A 21,073-nucleotide genomic window follows, 5' to 3' on the forward strand; every position below is an offset into this window, starting at 1 on the left:
TTGAGAAATCCTGAGAGCACCCTGAGCTGAGAAATGTCACCTTGCTCTTCCTCATACACACCCAGGCAATCTTCTGTCGCTTCTTTAAACGTTCTATCTATGTAACCATGCGGTCCTTTTACCTTTGCTAGTAGAAAGCTGATGAGTGAGTTTATGAGCAGAAATCATGATCTGTCTTCTTGAATAAAGTTCTTGTGATGCAACAGCCTGTACTGAAACTGCGTGATTATTTCTGATCTTATCTGAAAGAAACCTATAAACAAAATGAGGCATCGTTTAGACAGCTGTCCTATAATTAGTCCAAGGGAAGAGTTCAGGGACATGATAGCGTGTATCAAAATATGACCACAGCTTTCTACTTTAAGGTGTTAGCTGTTGAAGTAAATTACCTTGATTTAGAAGTAATTTTCTAGGGATTTGTGAACAATGGCAAGTAGCATTTATGTGATTTACTGTTGGTGTAATTCACCCTCTCTGCTCGAGGCAGTGGGGGAAAAAGTGGCCTTTGCTACCTGGGGGGAACATCCTGACCTTCATGCTATAAAACGTGCTGTGGTGGCAGCCAAGTTCTGGAGGAAGATCTTGGTCTTCAGGTGCACCGTAGGAAACTTTGCGCGCTTATGAGACTGAAGGCTGGCCTGGTTTTAAAGTTAGTTTGCTTTTGTAAGGTTTATGGCTGTTAAAGCTATCCAAACTTGTCCTTATCTGCTTCTCACTAAAGCATAGTGTACTCTGTCCGTGCTTCCTTTCTTTTCCCTGCCTGTGCCCCAGTCACGCCACCTATTTGCAGAGGTGGCACGTGGTGGGTGGGGAGCTGGCTTTGGGCTTGCCTACGTTTTCCTGTGCTGCTGGAATTTCCCATTGCCTGTTTTAATGATTATCGTGAGCAACAGTCAGGCTCTGGAGACCGGAAGATTGTTGTCAATTTTATTATGTACTCTGAAATGTTATTCCTTCTCAGGGTTAAAGAATAAAAGAGTGACTGTGTGATTCGTTCCAAGTAGAGAGCTGTACCCCATACAGAACCTTACAGCAGGAGCTTCCATCCCTTCTTCCAACTTTGTATAAATAGTTATGGTGCACATATTTAAATGTGTGTATGTATATGTCCATGTATACAAAATAAAATGTGGGGGGAAACAGGAGATAAAGTCTGCATCTGATCTAAGTGTGCGGGATTGAAACTTTCAAACACATTACTAAAATTTTGAAGGGAAATAACAACTCTGGATGTGCCTGGCCAAAAAAAGATCACTTATACTCAGACAAAGTGTGCTAACTTATTACAATTTCTAGACTTTAGTTTTAATTTCAGAATAACGTTTCTAATAGCTCTCAGACTAAAGTTGTTTGCGGCTTTGCAAAATGGGAAGGGTTCAGGTGACCCAGTGGGACTGATGCTAAATGTGGCATGTTTCATTTCAAGTTTCGGAAGGAAGGAAGCGCGCTCCTGGTATGCAAGTCAGTAGATATCAACACTGATCAAATGATGCTACAGCCTTGCGGTTATTGGGTACTTTCAGGTTATGTTTGGCCTGACTGAATTCTCAGGGAATTAAGATCCATGTAATCCGTATTTCTGGCACTCGTTTCTGGGGAATTTTGTGTCTGCCATCTGCTTGCTTCCCTGGGGTGAAGGTCAATCCAGGGACCAGAAGGATGTCTGTACAGGGATCTATGAGGCATTTTATATCACTGGCTGTGTGGTCCTGTATGTAGTTTTGCAAGGTAATTGGTGGTGACGTTTAGTAGTAGGCTTGCATCCTGTTCTCTTAAAACCTGTTTTGTCCTTTATGTAACATTAACTTTTGTGCTAGATTTAGCAATGAGTTTTGCAAGAGAACACCTGTGCTCTGCTGAATGGCAAGGCACCACCTTTCATTTGTCTTTCCCGGGCAAAGGCTCTTGACTTAGGGGGAGCCATTCCTGTGCTCCAGCCCCTGAAGAAGTGTTCCCAGCCCTGCCTGTCCCCGTTTTGCACACTGTAAGCCCCGCTGGGATTCTGAATGCTGCAGGTTTGAATCTGAAAGGGCAGGAAGCACAGCCTAAGCAGCATGTGGTGTGTCCCACCCTTTGCCTGGCCTTGTGCTCGCTGGGTGAGACTTCATCCCTGTGACTGGTGATGTGTGGTGGTCTCATGCCCTTTTATGAAACTTCTGAAGAGAAACCAGAAAGTTATTGTTCCTTTTTGTAATGCTTTTCTGACAGCTCCCCCCAAAGTTCCTCTTTCTCTCAATTCCTTTTTGCTCTTCTGAGAGTTTCCACTGCTCTTTATTTACCAGTTCCAACAAAATGATTTTCTCCTTTGATGAATAAATTACTCTTAGGAAAAATAAAGAACTGTTCTTCCAAGAGATTGCAGTTACACAAGAGAGGCTGAGGTGTGTGGTTTTCTGTTTACTTTGTGTTTTTGAAAACCTTAGCTTTTAAGAGCTACATCAGAAGTGATGATGCATAGAGGTGAATGTTCCTTTAGCTGACTAAATGTTGTGTATTTTTTCTTGTTTTGAAAACAGTTCCTGTCCAAGTATCTTGTTCTAGTACTCTCTGGCTGATGTCTTATTTTACTTTTTTATTTTTTAAATTTACTTGGAAGATAGAGGTATTGTGGAATACAATGTTAACACAGAATAAGAATCTTAATTCTTTATTTTTGACTGTGTGACTCTTTTTTTTTTACCTGTCATCTGCTTAAACTGACCCTTATAACAATGGCATTGCCTGATTCGGGATCGCTGTTCAATGACCAAACAGCTGAGGTGATGCTTAGATTCACCTATATGACAAGTCATGAAGTTATGAGTAAGATAACTGATGTCAATAAAGCTATTAATTGGATTAATACAACAGGGATTGATACTGGTATTTCCAGACTGGGTGATATGAAGCTAGTTGTGAAAGTGAGACTTCTTTTTGAAGAAAGAGATAATCCAATTTGTATTAGTAGCACTGCTTAGGACCTGACAGCTCAAATTCTACGAAAGCAACTCTTACTGTTTTCAAGTTTTTGCTGGTCGTAAGCTGAGGAGAAACATTTATAGGCTGTGTCGGGGTAGGAGAGAGGGAGGTGAAATCAGCTTATCTCCCTACCGTTCATATCAAGTACTTGATTGCTTTTTTTTTTTTTTAGATAGTATGCCAAATGATATGAATCCCTCCATATAGCTCCTCATAAAACAGAGTCAAGAAGATCCAAGATGTGTTGTAATATGGGGTTATTGCACACTGAGGGGGAGGGCCTGACAGGTATTTCTCCTCACTCTTCAATGTCTGCCTCATGGTCTTCCCCTTCCACTGTAGTTTTTATTTATTGTTAAAAGACTTTGAGCAACCATGGATTAGAGGCTTTCCACATGATTTTTTTTTTCTCATCGAAGGAGTGGTCATCTAATGTTGCTGTTAGTCTGTTACTCGTAGAAACATCCCTACTCTTAAGTATCTACACCAGGTTAAAAATTTCTGCAGAGTTTGCAGCTCCATCGCTCAATGGGCTGAGCTCCATTTCTGCATCTATACTGAAAAACTCAGAATTGTTTGAACTCATCCTTTCTAAGTAAGTCCCTATAGATGGATGGGGATGCCTCACTACATGCACAGAGCTGGTGCAGGCTTCTTGGAAAAGCAGGTGGAGGAGAGTGCTGCTGCTGGACATCAGGGACAGGACAAATCAGGGCAAGCATCCTGTAAACAGACGGGAAGCAGGGCACTGCCTTTTGTTACTGAGGGATAGGCACTGCTGGAGCAGCAGCTGCTTCCCAGCCAGTCACCAGCCCCCTGGACCAGTGGGGTTCTTGGTGATTTAAGCAAGATCACACTTTGGACAGCTTGAGGCGCAGGCACTGATGCAGGCGTATAGTCTGACCTCAGCACTCTGCCTAGCCTACGACATGTCTCAGCAGTCCTTAATTTCTTCCGTTGCTTACCAGCTGATAAGTCTCTTACAGCTCATGAATGCAATTCATTTTATCTTTGTTTTCCATCTCCTCTGCATGGCATTGTGACAGAGTGCAACTGAAGAGCCATAAAACTTAGAGAGGATGTAACCTGACAAGAGCCAAGTTGCCAAAGAACAATATTGAACTTTTTATACTGTAAAGCACTATTGCAAAAAAGCTTTTTTTAAACAGTCAACATTTAGTGTATTAATTTCATAGGTATCTGTGGTGCTAGCCTTAGCTGTGTCTTGCTCAATACATTATATATTTACAAGGTTTTTTTCCCCTTCTTCAGTCAGCAATTATCTTTCACACCAAGACAGGATTATAAAACCCCCTCAGTAAATGTCATCAGTCCAAAGAAGGAAAGAGGAAAAATCCCTCACTTTTAACTTTCAAATTCATATAGTGGATAAAGCCTGGTCACAGGGCATAGGGAGAAAGGGAAATTCTGAGGGACTTTCCTAGGAAGCAGAAGGGAAACTATTTCAGGCTCGAGACACTGCTTTGTGCTAACGGTCTAGTCGATAGAATGTCTTTAATCTTTGTTCGGTGTCTTGTCTAGGAGGAAGTGTAACGCTTAGCTCCAGAGAATTTCCAATCTCCTAAACTACTTTCCAATTCGGTACAGTGAGAGGTGGGAAAATCCTGCCCTTTAAATGCTTGTATTTGTTGGCAACTGTTGCCAGCTACAGGCACAGGGTTTAAGAAGGCTACAAGTTGGTTTCCTGAAGTGAGTTGTCTCTCCTCTTGGCAGTTTTTAATTCATGTATTGGAGAAACCACCTTTCTTCAAGACCTGATGATATTAGTTTATATATACATGTATATGTGTGTGTGTGTATATATATATATATATAAATAAAATATATATATACACATATACAATTCCACACAGATACAGTAGGTAACTTTTTCTGTCAGACCTCTTACTAGACAGTGCATCACCTTCCTGAATTGTGAGCCTACCATACGCTAGATCCAGTTTCTAATCAGTGAGAGGAGGAAGAAAGTTGTAGAACAGAAGTTCAGAAGATAGCAAAACTTCAAAAATCTTTGCAGCAAAACTGTGAGCATCAGAGGTAAAAGAGACTAATTGGAAACTATTGCATCCCCACATTAGGCATGGAAGCATAGGAAATGGTGCTTCTGAAAAATTGAAAGCTCAGAACACCACGGGAGGAGAAAAAGAAACTGAGGTTAACCAAGGTCATTGTAACACTTCATGGCTCTTCTCAAGAACGTGGCGTTAACTTGCAAGTGAACTGGCAAAGCTCAGTGCTGGGCACCTCTTGGAGGGTTTGAGAACCCAGAGAGTGAACTCAATGATAGTGGTCTCAGAAGGGGTCTTCTGAGCAGCGGGAATGACCTGAATCGCATCCTGGATTACTTTCCTGAACTGCAAAGTACAACTTGAATAGTTGCTTCTAAGTTTGTTCAATATCAAAATTTTTTTATAGTCCCAGAACAAATTTCAGGATCAATCAAAGGTGTTAATTAACTCAGTGATACCAGAGTCACTGAACCCAGGGGAGCTCATATTGGCCTGAGCTGTTGGCTTCAGGAACATTGCTCTGTTAAAGCAACAGAGAAAGTGTGTGGGTTTTACTTGTTGACTTTATTTTATTTCTTAATTGTTGGCAATATAGACCTGCAGCTGCAATTTATTTGAAAACTGTTTTGGGGAGGTAGAAACTGTTTATAGTACAAATTTCCCTTAGAGTACTCTACACCAAGTACCCAGTACCACCTTCATCTTAAGAAAGTATCTCGGATATTCCTGCATGTTCTGGTGACAATTTTCTTACACAAAGTGTAACAGGTAAGAGCAGTGAAAGCAAATAACTTAAAAACATACAAAAACAAACAAACAAAAAATATTCTCTTTTCTAGGAGATTCTCCACCTTCTACATAGTTGCACAGTGAAATACACAAAGCACTTGTGGAGTGTAAACTTTATTCTAATGAAAACATTAAGTTCTAGTGATTCAAGGACTCTTGAACCAACAACAAAAACTAAGTTGACAGTCGCCAAATGTTGCAGGCTTTAAAAAACAAAGCAACAACAACAAAAAAACAACAGCATTACCTACCCTGCCCCTGTTGTGACAATATTTATGAATATTTTACTTTTAGTCAAAGCAGAAATCTACACAGCCTTTTGAACCAAGGTTTTTTTGGTATCAAAGCTGAATGTTTTTAGTTAAATGGTTCTGGTACAAATGTAAAGGATGTTGATGTCTGATCAACTTCTGTCCATCAGAGAGAAATAAAGTTTCAAACAAGAGACCTTAAAAATACCTGTGAACACTTTGTGCTTGTTTTGCTAAGCTGTAATTTTTCCAAGTGAAGAGCAATCCTATAATGAATTAATGGGCATCTCAACATTATTCTACATTGTATATTGTATGTTCTTCCCAAGTTATTTTGCCCAGATGTTGGAGAGGAATGTGGACTACTGGCTTGAGAACTGAGGTAGATGTATATTTTTTATATATATGTGTGTGTGTGTATATATAGATAGATATGTCTGAAAGAAATATCCTTAACAGTCAGTTTATGTGACTAGGGAAAAGGTGCAATGGGGTCATAAGCACTTCGTGCAAGCCGTATACTCTGGAATTTTTCTCAATCTTCTTAAAACTTTCAGACTTTGTCAATGTTTGGTTCAGATCTAGTTCAGCCAAATCCTTTTACAATCTAAAACCAGCATCTCTCAAGTATTGTAAACATCGTCAGATATTGTCTCGTTCCTGTCCTCAAAGTCCTTCTGTCAGTTATCAATGTAATAGTATTACAGTCCCCCCTCTCCCCACCCTAAATCCCTAATCATGACCACACAAGAAGGTACTGGGTTCTTTCCTAAGAAACAAAGTTGGGGTTTGGAAGGAAAGAGGAGCTCCTTCCTTTCAAAGCACATTGAAAGACCATTTATATTTCTTTCCTGTAGATATTTTTATTCAGATCCTTGATACAGGAAGGAAGTGGCATCCTCCTCCTTCTCTAATAACAGCACTCTTTTCTTCCAATGGCCATGTGTGGGTACAACCAACTTTCAGAAGTTGCCTGGTCTCTTCTATAAGAAGATATGAAAGTGAAACCACTTTCAGTAGGTTTCCCACAAGTGATGTGTATGTCCTGATGTATGCGTGTGCCTGTTTTCTTCTTTCTGTGGTGGCTCAGTGTTCTGACATTCCTACGAGAGACTGTGCAGGACTTCAGCAGAGTTCCTGAGTTCCTTGTGAGTGATTTCTAGGTGAGGGCTGTACCTTGCCTGGAGTGCTGCTTTTCTAGAATTGAGAGATAACTGTTCTCGAATATGTTGTTTGATTGTTTTTCAAATAAAACAATAATGCAAAACCACAGGGGGGAAAAAAAGACTGCTTTGCAGTGGAAGGGTCTCTTCCTCTGGGGAAAACAGATGAGCAGGTAGGATAGAAGTCATAGTTTCTTGTGTCATCATGTTTTCTACTGCAGCACCTTTCTGTGACTTCATTTCCCCATTGCAAATCAGCACTGGCAATACTGTAAGCCCTGATATTCACAGGGCACTTTAATTTTCTGCTCCATAGAACATCTTGCTGTTGGCTTATGCAGTAACTGATAACAGGTTAGATTCATGTACTCCTAAACAGTGACCTTAACAAACAGCCCTATGACAGTTAAGGCAGTGAGATATCAGGCTTAAAGCTTTTGGACCCAAACTCTGTCAGATCCAATTTCTGTTTAGAAGCAATAACTTTTGCTGTGCTTTGGAGAAGTAATGCCTCAGACAAGTTTGGAGCCGTTACAAGCCAACAGAAACCAGCATCCCAAGCTCTGAAGAAATCACTACTCAACTGCTGGATTTGCCTTCATGGTTTCTTTTCTTCCCCTGTAGCATGGAGTTGATTGAACTGCCAGAGATGGTGGTATAGTTTAGCTTTGGACTTGTCTATGGACTACAAAGGATGCTGGGGAGGAGGGTAAAGAATTAGAAGGGTACTTTGCTTGATTGCATAAGGAAAAAAAATACTAAGGTTGAGAAAATAGGTTATGAACTGTTCATTGCATCTTCAAACCATTAGCTGGTACTGATCTTTCTGGATTGTGAGAGCAGAAGAGACTAAAAATAAGTCAGTCTTTGAACTTACTAGTTAGAAGATGAGAATCCAATGTGCAAATTAATTACAGGACTTATATCCCCAATATAGGTTTGCAACTGAATGTTGCTCTTAAGGGTAGAGGTATTTTTAAAGCAGTCTTCAGTTTACTCTTCTATGATGATATAGCTCAATGATAATGGAGCTCTTTTAGCAAATTGTTTCATTTTCTCAAAAGGAGCTTACTTCAGTTGTGGTGATATAACCCTTTCACCAGTTACTGTGTTTAATACTACAGAGCATAACACTTGTCATCTGAAAGTAAGCCACAGCTGAAAGCAACCAGATGGTGTCAAATATATGAACGCTATCCAGATGTCTTGTCTGCTACCATCAGATGCTATTACAACACAACTGGGCTATCTTGAGTGTTGTGGTGGAGAGCAATTTAGATGTGGCCCTGGACCCAAACAAAGTGCCTTTGCAATGAGTAACAGGATTAACTTCATACAACTGTGCTATAAAGGCAGCTCGTTGGCCAGGTAGCCAGGCTTGACCTATGCTGTAGAGCAGTGCACAGGTAGCTGCTGTAGGGTCTCTCTTTCATCCACCAAGCTTAACTCTTCACGGTGTCAGAGATACTGAACAGAACTATAATCTGTTTTTGCAGTTTTAAATGTGAGGTTAAGTAGTAACTTGTAAAGAAAGAGGCAGTTGTTGCAAACCCGCAAGCTTTCATACTGTGAAAGACCAGCCTGGCCTCTCTGTGGTTCTGCACTTTCATTGTGGGAAACCCCCTGTGAAAGTTTAGGTAAAGTTAAACTTAAAGTATATTTCCAACCAGCCCCATACTGGAATCAGAGGGTATAAACAACACATCCCAAACAAGGCCTGCAATTTTATGCATTAGCACTGACCTACATTCTGATCTCTAGACCTCACCTTTCATCACTGAAGAGGTAAATTCTGTGATTACATTATCAACCTCAGCAGACAAGAATTACAGATACAGACAAATATCTTTGCAATCAATTAATTGATCTAAAGCATAGTAATCTCAAATCTTGTAGGAATATATATATATTTTTTGTAACAGGGCTCTTACTGAGCCCCCAGTTCTGCAAACAGCAGTATCTGAAGCTGCAGCATTTAGCTTCACTAACGTTGGTGAGAAGTCTTAACAGTGCTCTAGCTGAAGCATCCCTTGTGTGGCATCCCCCCCTCCCACTGCACACACATCTCCTTTGAATGCCTACTCTTTCCCTTCCACTGGCTACCACCCTGTGAAATACTTTCTGGTGGTGTTTCACAGCAGGTTTCCCCCTCACCCCTAGGATGATCCAGGCCCAGTAGATTCTTCTGCAAGGGCTGAACAGGCTGTAACTCCCCTGGGTGGTGACGTAGAAGCTCTGGGTAGCCAGAGGAGCAGGTTTGGTGCCTACAGAAGCATAACAAAGATACAAGCTCTTCTGTACAGTATCAGGTGCCAGTGGCATGTCTGTTTTGGCACCCTTCAAGCTCTAGCCTGGAGTTGTGCACAAGCAATGAGGCTTTGCATCACCCAGATAATAACTATGCTTTGGAAATCCAGGAACGTGTGGGTTGGAGCTTTACAGTGGTTACAAGGTCTGTGCCACGGATTCTGGAAACATTATTAAGTATATGTATTGCCCACTAGTAAACTGCTAGCTGGACACATGATGTGCCTTGGAATATAAAGGGCACAAAGATGTGCTGTGGAGTTCTAGCAATTTCAAAATTCAAGGGGCGTGTGTGAGTGGAGATTTCTGATAATATCTCTCAACTCTGTGTACTCAGGTATCTTATTCTGTAATGTCAGCCATTATAATTGTATTAGCTTATAATAAATATTACAATATAATTTGGGAGGTAACCCGAAACTGAGAAGGTAGCTATGATTTTGTAGTTTGAGGGCCAGCCTTCTCAAGTGTTTCTCTGCATGTGTATCCCAAAGCCATGACTTAAAAAACAAAACAACAGTGGGCACCCCTGGTATTTCTTAAAAGTTGCGCATGCTCAGGATTTTCTGACAGTCTCTGTCTCAGTGTTCTCATGAGGTGAATGCTGTGTCCAAATCAGATGACTGAAATCTAAATATTTTGTTTATATTTACAATATATGTGCTGAGGATGGCAACCATCAATGAACAGCCCTGCTTTCTGTAAGTGAGAGCAAAACAAGTAAAATACTGGTCAAAAGGATGACTCTTGTTCTTCTGAGAGATTGTCTTGGTTGTCTTCAGGTTTCTCTAAAAGCTTCTGCTACTCTTGTGAAAAGGACTAAATTCCTTTATTTGCTCCTTGCAAAAGAATTATTTGGCCTATGATTTTAAATAAATAAAAACAGAGTTTATCTACATGCTGAAACCAGAATCTAGAGGCAGGCCCATAGCTGGGTAGGGTCTCTGGCACCTTGTAGTAAGCTGTGAATACTTTGATAGGATTGATAGGATTGAAGGCTTGTCCAGTCTTGTACATCTCAAAGTACTTGTGAGTGTTTTGGGGTTACAGTCAAATACTCCTAAAACACAGTATTATTTAATGTACAGCTGCTACTGCTAGGGTAAACAACTGCTTTTCTGTTTTGTCATCAGATTTTAGGACAGTAGACCCTTCTAGGGAGATGTCTAACAAAGCTGTAGCCAAGAGAATTTTTGTTATTTTAAAATACTACTTGGCTTAATAGCGACAGATGTAGCAACTAAATGAGTCTTCCTACTTCTGCTGGGAAAAGAGGTGCTTCCTGAAACACTTACTTGCCACAGCTGGGCTTCCTGAGCAAATGACCTATCCTGCCATTGCTGCTTCACAAAAATCCATCGTATGGAGGTGGCCAAAACCAAAGTTCTGGGTATTCCTGGCAATGTAAGGCATGAAATAACTCCTACAAATAACCGAACTTGGAGTCAAAAGTTCACAGAAAATGATTTGAAAAGAAGTTCCATTTGTATTTGCTTCCTAGTAAAAAGCTGAAGCATTCAGCAAGAACTTGAGTTGATTAGTCTCTGATGAGGAGAATGTGGAAACTGCCTACTGCTTACCCAAGGTGTGGTCTTTAATTTAATCTGGGAAAGTGGGGAGAAGAGTGTTTAATAGGTTGCACAGTGAGTCCTACTACATGCCTAACTCTCACAGGAACAGGGATGTGAGGTCTTTGATATGAAAGTACAAAGTTGTGATTGATTAGATATGACATTGTACTCAGTTTACTGGCAACTGCTATCCATCTAAAGGACTGGTTATGTTGCTAGCAAATAAAATACTTTGTTCAGATCTTTAGAGCTCTTTAAAATAGCACTAGATATTATGGCTGCCCTTTTTGTATACACAAATGTTTGTGATATGTGACAATGTCTCGGGACACGCACTTCATCCCCCTTGTTAATGTGCTTGTTAAGAGCAAAGTAGCAGTTGTTAGGTCTGATCAGTACTGTGCCCTCTGCTTTAACTGGTAACTGTTAAACAAAGTGCAAGGTTATGAGATTAAACAGGAAAAATCATTCATAGAAAGCAGTCGAAGTATGTAAACTTCAGATGCCCTAGTTTTGAAGCACTTCCTCTGAGCACTCATGGGTGTCTTTGGATGTGGATGGGCTGATCTCATGCCTGCAGTTCAAAGCCCTTGCACCCCTGTCCCACCAGATGGGATCTGAAGAGGCTTATTATTTATGTATCTTACAATACCCCAGATTTTGAGGATCTCAGAGCTGACCTTGACATATCTGGGACTGTTTATTTAGAGGACTGAACTAAGTGCTATGTGTTGGTCCTTTGTAACCCTTCATTCAAGCTGTAAACAGTCATTTGGGAGATGAAGTTGAGGAGGCAGCTGGAGGAGGATTGTGGACTCTTTACAGAAGCTCTAAAGTAGAAGCCAGAGCTTATTGGAACTGAGGAAACACCGTTTCTAGCAGTAGTTCAGGGCAGGCAAAATGTGTGAGTACAGCCTTGCAGACTTATAGCTTTCCTGACTATCCACCTGGGATGAAATACTTGTCCTGGCCTAAATGGGGTAAGTCACAAGGTGCCTCTGAACTGCACCTTTCTGATAGTGAGCTAATGGTGGTTTCAGCCATGGCTTGCGTTACCTCAGCTGGGCCCTTAGAGTTGTTCTCCTCCTAAAATCTCCTGTACCACAAACTACATGGAGGGTTGGAGCTGAAGCAGCACTATAACATCCAATGGAGATGACCCTTGGCAGACAGAATTTCTGGTTTATGCCTCTTTCAATGCGAAAAAGAAATAAGGAGAAGGGAAACAAAAGGATAAAACTGAAATCGAGCCTATCCTAACTTAAATCCTTCTCTCCCCTCTGAAGTGTGGAAGGGACCTGTAGCTGGGGTGAGGTACACACTGCCAGCCAGTGTGAGCCAGCCAAGTTGCGTGTCACTTTTGCATCTGAATCCAGATGTTCAACTTCATCCGTGAAACCACTGTTCAGAAGATACCTGTAAATTCACATGGTGGTTTCATACCATGACTGTCATCAAACTTGTGGCTGTACTGAGGTCATCAAAGGGTGAATTGTGTAGAGGCTGAGTGGAGGATAGTCTTTGAGGACAAAAGTCTGTTTCCCATGAGGAAATCAGATCCCTCAGACTGATGGGCCATACAACCTTCTAGCATTTTAATTAGGTGTTTTTGCTCTTGAGAATATTAGGACTTCATCTAGGGTGTGGCACAACCAGATCCTAGTGCCATAAAATGACTGTGTACTCAGCAAGGCATTGCTGTGCTCCTTGGACTTAGCAGACCCTAACCGTGGGCCCAAGAGTTTCTATAGTTAGATCTCCCCAGAGTATACTTACTGGTTGGATGGTTCTAGTACAAATTAATTTACTCTTTGCTGCTTCTATTCTTAGTGAGGAGGGAAGAAACATGGGAGAAGGCAGTACAATTAGTCCTGCAGTAAGGGGACCTACATGAGTTTTAATCACTGATTAAATGTTGACCTCTCACTCTCTAGCTTGGCCCACCTATTTCACAGACTGTTTTGCAGGGGAACCTTTTTCAGGGAAATTTTCTAGCTTTAAAATTATTGGTTTTGCCTCTCCCAGTGGAGGAATTGGGAAAATAAGAGATGCACGACAACATGGGTACCCTCAGGGAGCTTTCATTCTTGTCCTCTTAATTGCATGTTGTTGCAGTCTGTCCTTTCAGGAAAGGGTCTTTCCTCATCTCAAGGGAAGGAAAAAACAAACGAACTATGTAAAAGAATATAAATTTTGCTATAGGAGCAAGTAGCAGCTCTAACAGCTTCTACTCTATAGATCCCAACACAAAGAGGCTTCTAATTCCTTCTGGGTCATGTCTTTGTGACGCTGTCTTTTAAAATCTCTTGGAAATACAACTCCAATGTACTTGCTGTGGGATGTGCAGATGTCTGAGCCAGTGTTTGTCATTGCTGTGTATTTTGCTAACAGATCAGTGTGTGGCAGCACACTGTTAGTGTGTGTGTTTGTGTGTGTGTTCAGCCTGTGCCAAACACTGAGCTGCCCCGGGCAGCTGGCTGCACACTGCTAACTAGCTGTAATCATGTCAGCTGCAAGGAAAACTTAGCTTCCAGCCCAGGTAGGATGGAAACATTAATATGTGTGACCGAGAGGAGTGCATGGGAGTGAAACAGCCAGAGGTTTGCCCTTGCTCTGGGTATGTGGTAGAGCTGGAAGAGCAGTGACACTCCCTGTCACCATCTCCTCTCACCTCTGGGATTTCACAAATGCTTCTGGGCATCTTTGCCCTGCCTGCCCTAAATGCATGTATCTGGCAGGGGATGTGGGGAGAGGAAACGTGAAGGTTAGGCAAATTCCTTCATCGTGGCTAGTTAAGAGAGATGCCCTTCCCTTGATAACGTAGTGCATTGATGTTATAGGAAAACATCACTGCTTGGGAAGGAAGAGTTCACAGCAACTGCAAGATATGTATGTTCTGGGTGCAGCTCAATGTTTGCATTGTCTGTCTGCTGTAACGGGGAAGGAAATGACAGTGCCAACTCTGGCAAAGTTGAGTAGTAAAAACATGCTGGTTCTGCTGATCAAGACAATAGTCAATTTGCACGCTCTGATTTCCTACAGACCCTGAATATCTAGTCTTTAAAGAACAAACTTAGTTCAACCTGGGCTGCCTCAGCAAGGGAGATCTGGGGAGTTCTGGATGCTCTTCTGTTTCCTGAGGTCAAAATAATATAATCCTCTCTTCTCAGATATGATGGCAAGAATCAGCTTGGCTCTAGTTCTAATAACATGAGCCATGTCTAAGCCATGGTTACAACTGACGCTATTCTGGCAAGGCTGCTGAGAAAGGAGCTGAAAGCAAGTTTGCTGCTACAGAAAACCGTTGGCTCATAACTTAAGCACATGGCAATACATAACACAGGAAACTCAGATGTTAGGAAATGACATCTGGGAAGCCAGAGGTGAAGAGACTATACTGCTCCTTCAAACACAGTTGAGTAATAGATTTGGACTTTGAAACTATCAAACTCTATTCATAAACTGGGGTGGGGCAATCAAGCAAATAGCTGTCTCCTGAATCTCACTATGCCTAGTTCTTTAACAGTTTTGCAGGGAAATGGGAAGCGAAACAAAACAATACAGAAAAGTGAAACGTTATATATGTACAAGGAGGCATGGGAGGAAAAAATCTTAATGCAAATTGAAGCTGTAGAAATAATTTAAAGTTTTAAAAAATATAGTATCCTCTAGTTGAAGTAACTTATTAGTGTTCTGCATCCTCCCCTCCCTTCATAAAAGCTGACACTTTCAGCTACACCAGGCAAAAGTGAATTACAGCAGTCCCTTCACTCTTAATTTATAAAACAGAAGGGGATCAGGAGTGGAACTATCTTAAACTGCAGTGACTGAAATGAAAATACTTGAAATACATCCTTGCAAATGACATGAAGTCAAGTTGTTGTTTAGATCTGCATTTACAAGTTTTGATGTTAGCTCTTAAGGCCTCTAGATCTGCATAGGTGACTTCCCCCTAATATCTGCTAGGAGATGGACATTGTGACAGTGGCTGAACTGAAGCAGCACCTGCTGCTAAAGCTCTCATTAAGATGTAGTTAGAGAAGCTGCAGTAGGTTGAGCTTTTCTGGTGTACATGTGGGAATGTTTTACTGTGGTTGCTTCAAAAGCAAAAACAAAGAGTGGTAACCCACAGATGGGAATAAAAAAACCCTATGGCTTTAAGAGGGTTAGTTCTGGGATGTTAGGAAATCCTAACTGAAATTAGAGTGCGGTCACATCCCTTGTAAGAAGTTGCATAACTTAACACGCGTGAAACCAATCAAGTCTTCCATGCCTGGAGCTTGTCTAGCTAGCCTGGAGTCCTTGAGCTAGCTATGTATGCATGTATTGTTCTTAAATTGCTTGTGCTGGAGAAAGGCAGGTTTGTTCTGAGCAATTTGTGCTCCTGGGGATTGATAGGCACATTGACACTTCTGCAGTTTAAGGCTTATAGGTGTTCGTATTAAATCTGCTTCAAGTTGTGATTTTTTTTTTTTTCTCTGCCTTCCTTTCTTTCTCACTCATTAGGCATCCTGAAACAGATAATGACTCAGGGATACATACTTCCTTCCTTCAATCTTACTAGGGCACTTACTTGAAGACCATGTCCTACTACCAGCAATTTTATTACATTTGATTAGTAACTAGCATAGGAACTGACTGGTAGAAAAGTCTGGTGGTTGGAATTAAGAGAGTTTAGAAAGAAGCAGAGGCAGAGAAAATCGAGTGAAAGGAATATGAGAAAACAACCAAATCTGGAGTTAGCTTCAGCCATAAAACAGGACTCACTTCAGTGATGCTGCAGTTATGGTTAAGATGCACCTGAAGATGCAGAGCTACTTCTCTATACATAGAGAGATAGGGGTAGGCATAAGTTAAAATCCTCAAAGTCTCTGAGGCTCGGATTGCTCTGAAAAAAATCTGACTGCATGTACCTCTGCAGCATACACTTATATCACAGAATCATTAAGGTTGGAAAAGACCTTCAAGATCATCTGGTCCAACCATCCCCCTACCACCAATGCCACCTGCTAAACCATGTCCCTAAGCACCACGTCCAACCTTTCCTTGAACACCCCGAGGGATGGTGATACCATCACATCCCTGGGCAACTGCACTGGGTCTGTCTGGGGTGGAGTCACCTTTCCCTGCACTCGTAGCTAGAACAGCACTGGTATCACTCCAGTGTTGTGTCTTTTGCTGCACAATACTGGCACTGCACCAGGGCTCCCTCTAAGCCCCCAAGAGCCAGCAGGCTGGGGGTGGGCAAGTGATGGGGAGGGGACATCACCAGAGCAGCTGACCTAAACCAACCAAAGGGATATTCCATACCATGTGGGGTCACACAGCAATACAAAGGGGGGCTGTCATGGGGAAGGGGTCTGTCCTCCCAAACAACCCTTACGCATTTTGAGGCCTTCCTTCCTAGGACGTGGCCAAACATCACTCGTTGATGGGAAGTAGAAAATAACTTTTTTTTCCTTTTTTTTTTCTGTGCTTCTGCATGGCCTTTTGTTTTTGTTTGTTCTTTCCTTTCCCTTTAATTAAATCATACTGATCTCAAACCTTGAGCTGTTTGTGTCATATTTGCTCCCCCTTCCTCTTTGAGAGAGTGGCTGTGGTGGAACTTGGCTGATCACCTGAGTAAAACCACCACAGCAACCCCTGCCACTGCCTGACCCCTCTTTCTGAGAATAAACGTCTCCTAATTTACAACCTGAATCTCCCCTGGTGCAACCTCAGGCCATTCCCTCTAGTCCTATCACTAGTTACCTGTGAGAAGAGGCTGACCCCAGTTCCCCACAACTTCATTTCAGGCAGTTGTAGAGAGCAATGAGGTTTCCCCTGAGCCACCTCTTCTCCAGACTAAACAACCGCAGCCACTTGTGCATCAGGCCCTTCACCAGCTCTGTAGCCCTTCTCTGGACATGTTCCAGGGCCTCGATGTCATTCTTGTACTGTGGGGCCCAAAACTGAACACAGTACTCAAGGTACAGCCTCACCAGAGCAAAGTACAGGGGCACAACCATCTCCCTGGTCCTGCTGGCTACACTATTCCTGATACAAGCCAGGATGATGTTGGCCTCCTTGGCCACCTGGGCACACTGCCAGCTCATGTTCAGGCAAGCATTGACCAATGCTCACCAGGTGATTTTCATCTGCACAGCTTTTGAGCCACTCTGCCCCAAGGCACATGCTTCAGAAAACTGTTGATCATCAATGAGATATTTAATGAATACCTCCTTAGTGAAATGAGTGAACATATTTAGTGGACTGAATAAGAAAAGTACCTCATTGTTCAGTGGATAGTTTCTACTTTTTCTCCTCCTCCCCTTGTTTCTCTCACCTGTTAAAGTGAAGATCTCTCTGCTGATATATGCCTGCAGCGTCCCAGCTGTCTGAATTGGACTGCCACCTTCTGTGTATGTGTAGGAGTGTTTGGCCCCTGCAGGGGAGGGCTGGCTCTATGGGCTCCTCTTGCTGAGCGGGAGGGGAAGGCTGTAAAACATTTCAGAAGAGGAATGAGATTGTGGGTGAGAGGCAGAAACAATTTTGACCTTTTCAAAGGATTCTTAAATACCAACTGGCATAGGAGTCTTCCTTAAAATTGCTAATACTTCCCCCCCAACTTCCCTGAAGCTTTGGATATTGGTGGTTCAGAAACAGTGGGTACTGTTGCAGTCTTGGTGAACTGGAGAAAGCAAAGATTTTCTGCTGCTTCCTTCTTGTCTCAAGCAAGAAAGGGTTTGGAAATCAAGAGTCGAGGAACAGAGAGGAGGCAGGAATCAAAAGAGGAAACTTCTGGCAAGGAAGGGAAATTAGTGGGAGAGAAAATAAAATCATGTTATTCTAACTGAGTTGAATTTTAGACAATAGAAAAGCTGTATGCTGTAGAAACCTTCTACAATGGGAAAAAGCCAACAAGCATCCTAAAAAGTTGGCTGTGCTGGTGTGTACGGTTGTTGGTGTTTGTAGTGGTTGCCTTTTTTTAAAAATTATTTATATTTTTATTATTTCCCCCCAGTTGTCTCTGGCAGCTTGTTTTTGTTTTTTTTCTTACTGCAGGAGTAAAATGTTCTTCTCCTCCCCTTCCCCCCATCCTCTCTGGAGTGGCTTCTCTGGCAGATGAAGCATCAAGAAGAAGGTAGCTTCCACCAGATCAGTATTATACATCCATGTGGTTTTAATTTAGGGCCTTCATAATTGGAAACAGCATGTTCGAGGCTTTCTCCTTCTCTGCATTATATAGCTGAATATTCTGGTGGTCTTGTTTGCATTACAACAACGGAGCTTTAAGATAAAACACTCCCACCACCTCTTCCCACCTTTTACAAATAGCTCATTAGTTTCTGCAGAGGAAAAATCTGTGCTAATCTTTGCCTTTACATAACTTATAGTTTTATTATCCAGTTAAACTCAAAACAATAGCAAGCTTTTTGATTTGGTGCAGATTAAAATCTGTCATTGTGTGGTTTCACTGTGCCCTCAGGATTCAGTTTCAGTCAACTGGTGAAATACTTCTGTCAATTTAGTCTTCACAAGAAGAAAATTATCTGTCATGAGCTGGCTCTTAAGGGGCCTGAATTCCATGTTCATACAGGAGAAATTTGGCTTCATGACATTACTTGCTTTGCATTTTCCCATTTGTTTGTCTTCTACCTTCTTCTCTCCCTGCATTACCTTGGGGAGTACAGTTTCTTCTGGAGAAGGAACAAGTTATCAGGAGTAGAAATAGGTTTTAATGGGGAAAAAGGTGTTTAAAATGCCCTCCCGTATGGCTGCGATGTGCATTTGTGGTTTTTTATTATTATTCATTTAATCTAATAAAGCTTTCATCAAAGCTCAACTGCAACAAGTTCTGAAACCTGCCCGTACTGTAGTATCTTATATTTTTCCAAAGCCTATAAATGCTTGTCACAAAAAATATAATCTCTTATGACCTGGTAAAATCCTTATCTAGTAGTGGCTTGCCCACTTTCTTGTCCTCTTGCTCTCATATGTGATTTCTTCACCAGCTGCAAACAGAGACCTTATGCTGCATATTTGTGTGGCATTGATTTTATGCTTGTGTGTGTGCACCTCGGTGTAATGGGACTCCTTTCACTCCTTACATGAAGCTATTTAGGTTTTATTACACGCTGTCAGCGTATAAACAATGACTATTCAGAACCTGAAAAGTTGCATGAGATTTCATTTTTGGTGTGACTAATATGCTGAAACTTTTGCCTGAGCCTTTTCTCTTTCTTGGCTCATGTTTTGAGGTGGTGTGCGTGTTCATTTTCTGAAGTTCACTAAACTGAAATTCAGCATTCAGTCTCTTCTGCTAGTATGCCACTTCAACGAGTAAAGAACACCAAAAGACAAAGAATGCCATTAAAAGCAAAACTGTACTCCACGCCTAAATTAGTTCAAGATCTTTTTAGAGTGTTAGGTGAAAGCTATGAAAGCTGCCTTTTGCTTTTCCAGTAGCATTATACTCACTTTTCATCACTGCAGTCTGTAAGTGCACCCTGACCGGCTAAAGGCAATGGAACTGCAGAGCAGGAAAGTTTAAACTAGGAGCCTTTCAATCTATATCCTTCCTTTCCTGCAAGCTGCCATTCACGGGGGGATGGGGGAGCAAAAAAAAGCCACCACCAAGAACAACAGGCAATTGTCTTTTCCTCTTTTCCCACACCCACATTATCTGAAGCAATTGTAAAAGTCATGAGCCAAAAAGACAGTCAAGATACTGAAGTTTTAGCACTTTCTAATACAAGACAGAAAACTTGATGTCTTACCTATGAAGAATTTCAACAAATTCAGGCAGGATATCGAGAAAGTACAGTCTATTGCTCCGAGGAGCCTCTGCTTTAAATGAGGAAGTGCTGAAGCGAGGCAGGATATGAAGCAATGACTCAGATATCTAGGGCTGTGTTTCTTGACTAGCTGAGGAGCAAAAGGAATTACTGAGGGCACTCACTACGGTATGCCCCAGCTGACGTAAAACTTGCTAGCTACCACTTTACCCATAGTAAAAGCTCAAGAGCATTGTTTTACATTTTGTCTTTTCCTCACTTACCTCAAGCCTTGTACTCCCCAGAAGAAGAAAACATTCCTGAAGATCATAAACTTAAAGATACTACACAGACATAGGGTCCGTAAAATATGACATGGATCTCAAATGTAGTGATTTGTCAACCTGCAGCCTTTTAGTGGTGTGGAGTTGTCCTGGGATTTATTTCTTTAAAATACAGGGAGTGCATGATAGGAAAACACTGGGTGATTTGTGTTTAATGACACGTTTTTTGATTATTTATTTTTTTGTTAATATTCCCAAACTTTAGGTGTTTATGCTGGTATATTCTAGTATTGCAGTCCTTTCTGAAACAGCTGTCTACCTCTTGTCCTATAAAATACACCTCTACCAAGAAGCCTTCCTTAGCAAGAATGTGTCAATAGAAGATGTTCAAGTAAGGCTATTGGTAATGCCTCAGAAACAGCTCTTGTAACTTAGCTCAAACAGGCACTTGAGACTTTGCTTGATTCTTTCCATTAGGAAAAGAAAATGTCCTGTATTGTTATTTGTTGTTTATTTTGTATGTCTTTTAAAAATAAAGCATACAAAAAAAAAAAAAAAAAAAACAGGTTTTCTTACAGTGGGTTTTAACTGACATCCATATATTTAGTGCCCTGTACACCTGAACATGGAGGCTATCACTCAGTTTCCGAACATGTCTTTTTCATTTCTATAGTACCAAAACGAACAAACAGACCACCCTCTGCTTCCTGCTCTGAAGTAGAGCATTTTTAAACTTGTTTTCTGCTTTTTTTTTTCTTTCTTTCTTTTTGGCTTCAGCCAAACCTGGTAGAATTCCATCTATTCTTTGAGAGAGCTCTTGCTCACATCTTGCTGGGGTGTCAACTTGGATGGGGGTACCTGGTGTGCTCTGCTATGTTATTTCACAATGGATTTTTTCTTTCTGTACATTTGCTAGCATAGTTATCACTTCACTGAGGTTTTGTTGCACATTGTTGCATAACTG

General features: G+C 41.5%; 1 protein-coding gene across 1 annotated transcript in view; it reads right to left on the reverse strand.

Moving 5' to 3' along the window:
- Window positions 1-19,987, reverse strand: part of LOC137858096 (butyrophilin-like protein 8) — a 34,772-nt gene extending 14,785 nt beyond the window's left edge. Inside the window, exons 1-2 of the mRNA XM_068685559.1 lie at window positions 19,829-19,987; window positions 17,395-17,546 (exon numbers count right to left, since the gene is read on the reverse strand). The gene's annotated coding sequence lies outside the window, so the exon portion shown is untranslated. The remainder of the gene's footprint in view (window positions 1-17,394; window positions 17,547-19,828) is intronic.
- Between the last annotated feature and the right edge of the window lie 1,086 nt (window positions 19,988-21,073).

The sequence above is a fragment of the Anas acuta genome, chromosome 1 (genome assembly GCF_963932015.1).
Source record: "Anas acuta chromosome 1, bAnaAcu1.1, whole genome shotgun sequence".
Lineage (NCBI taxonomy): Eukaryota > Metazoa > Chordata > Aves > Anseriformes > Anatidae > Anas > Anas acuta.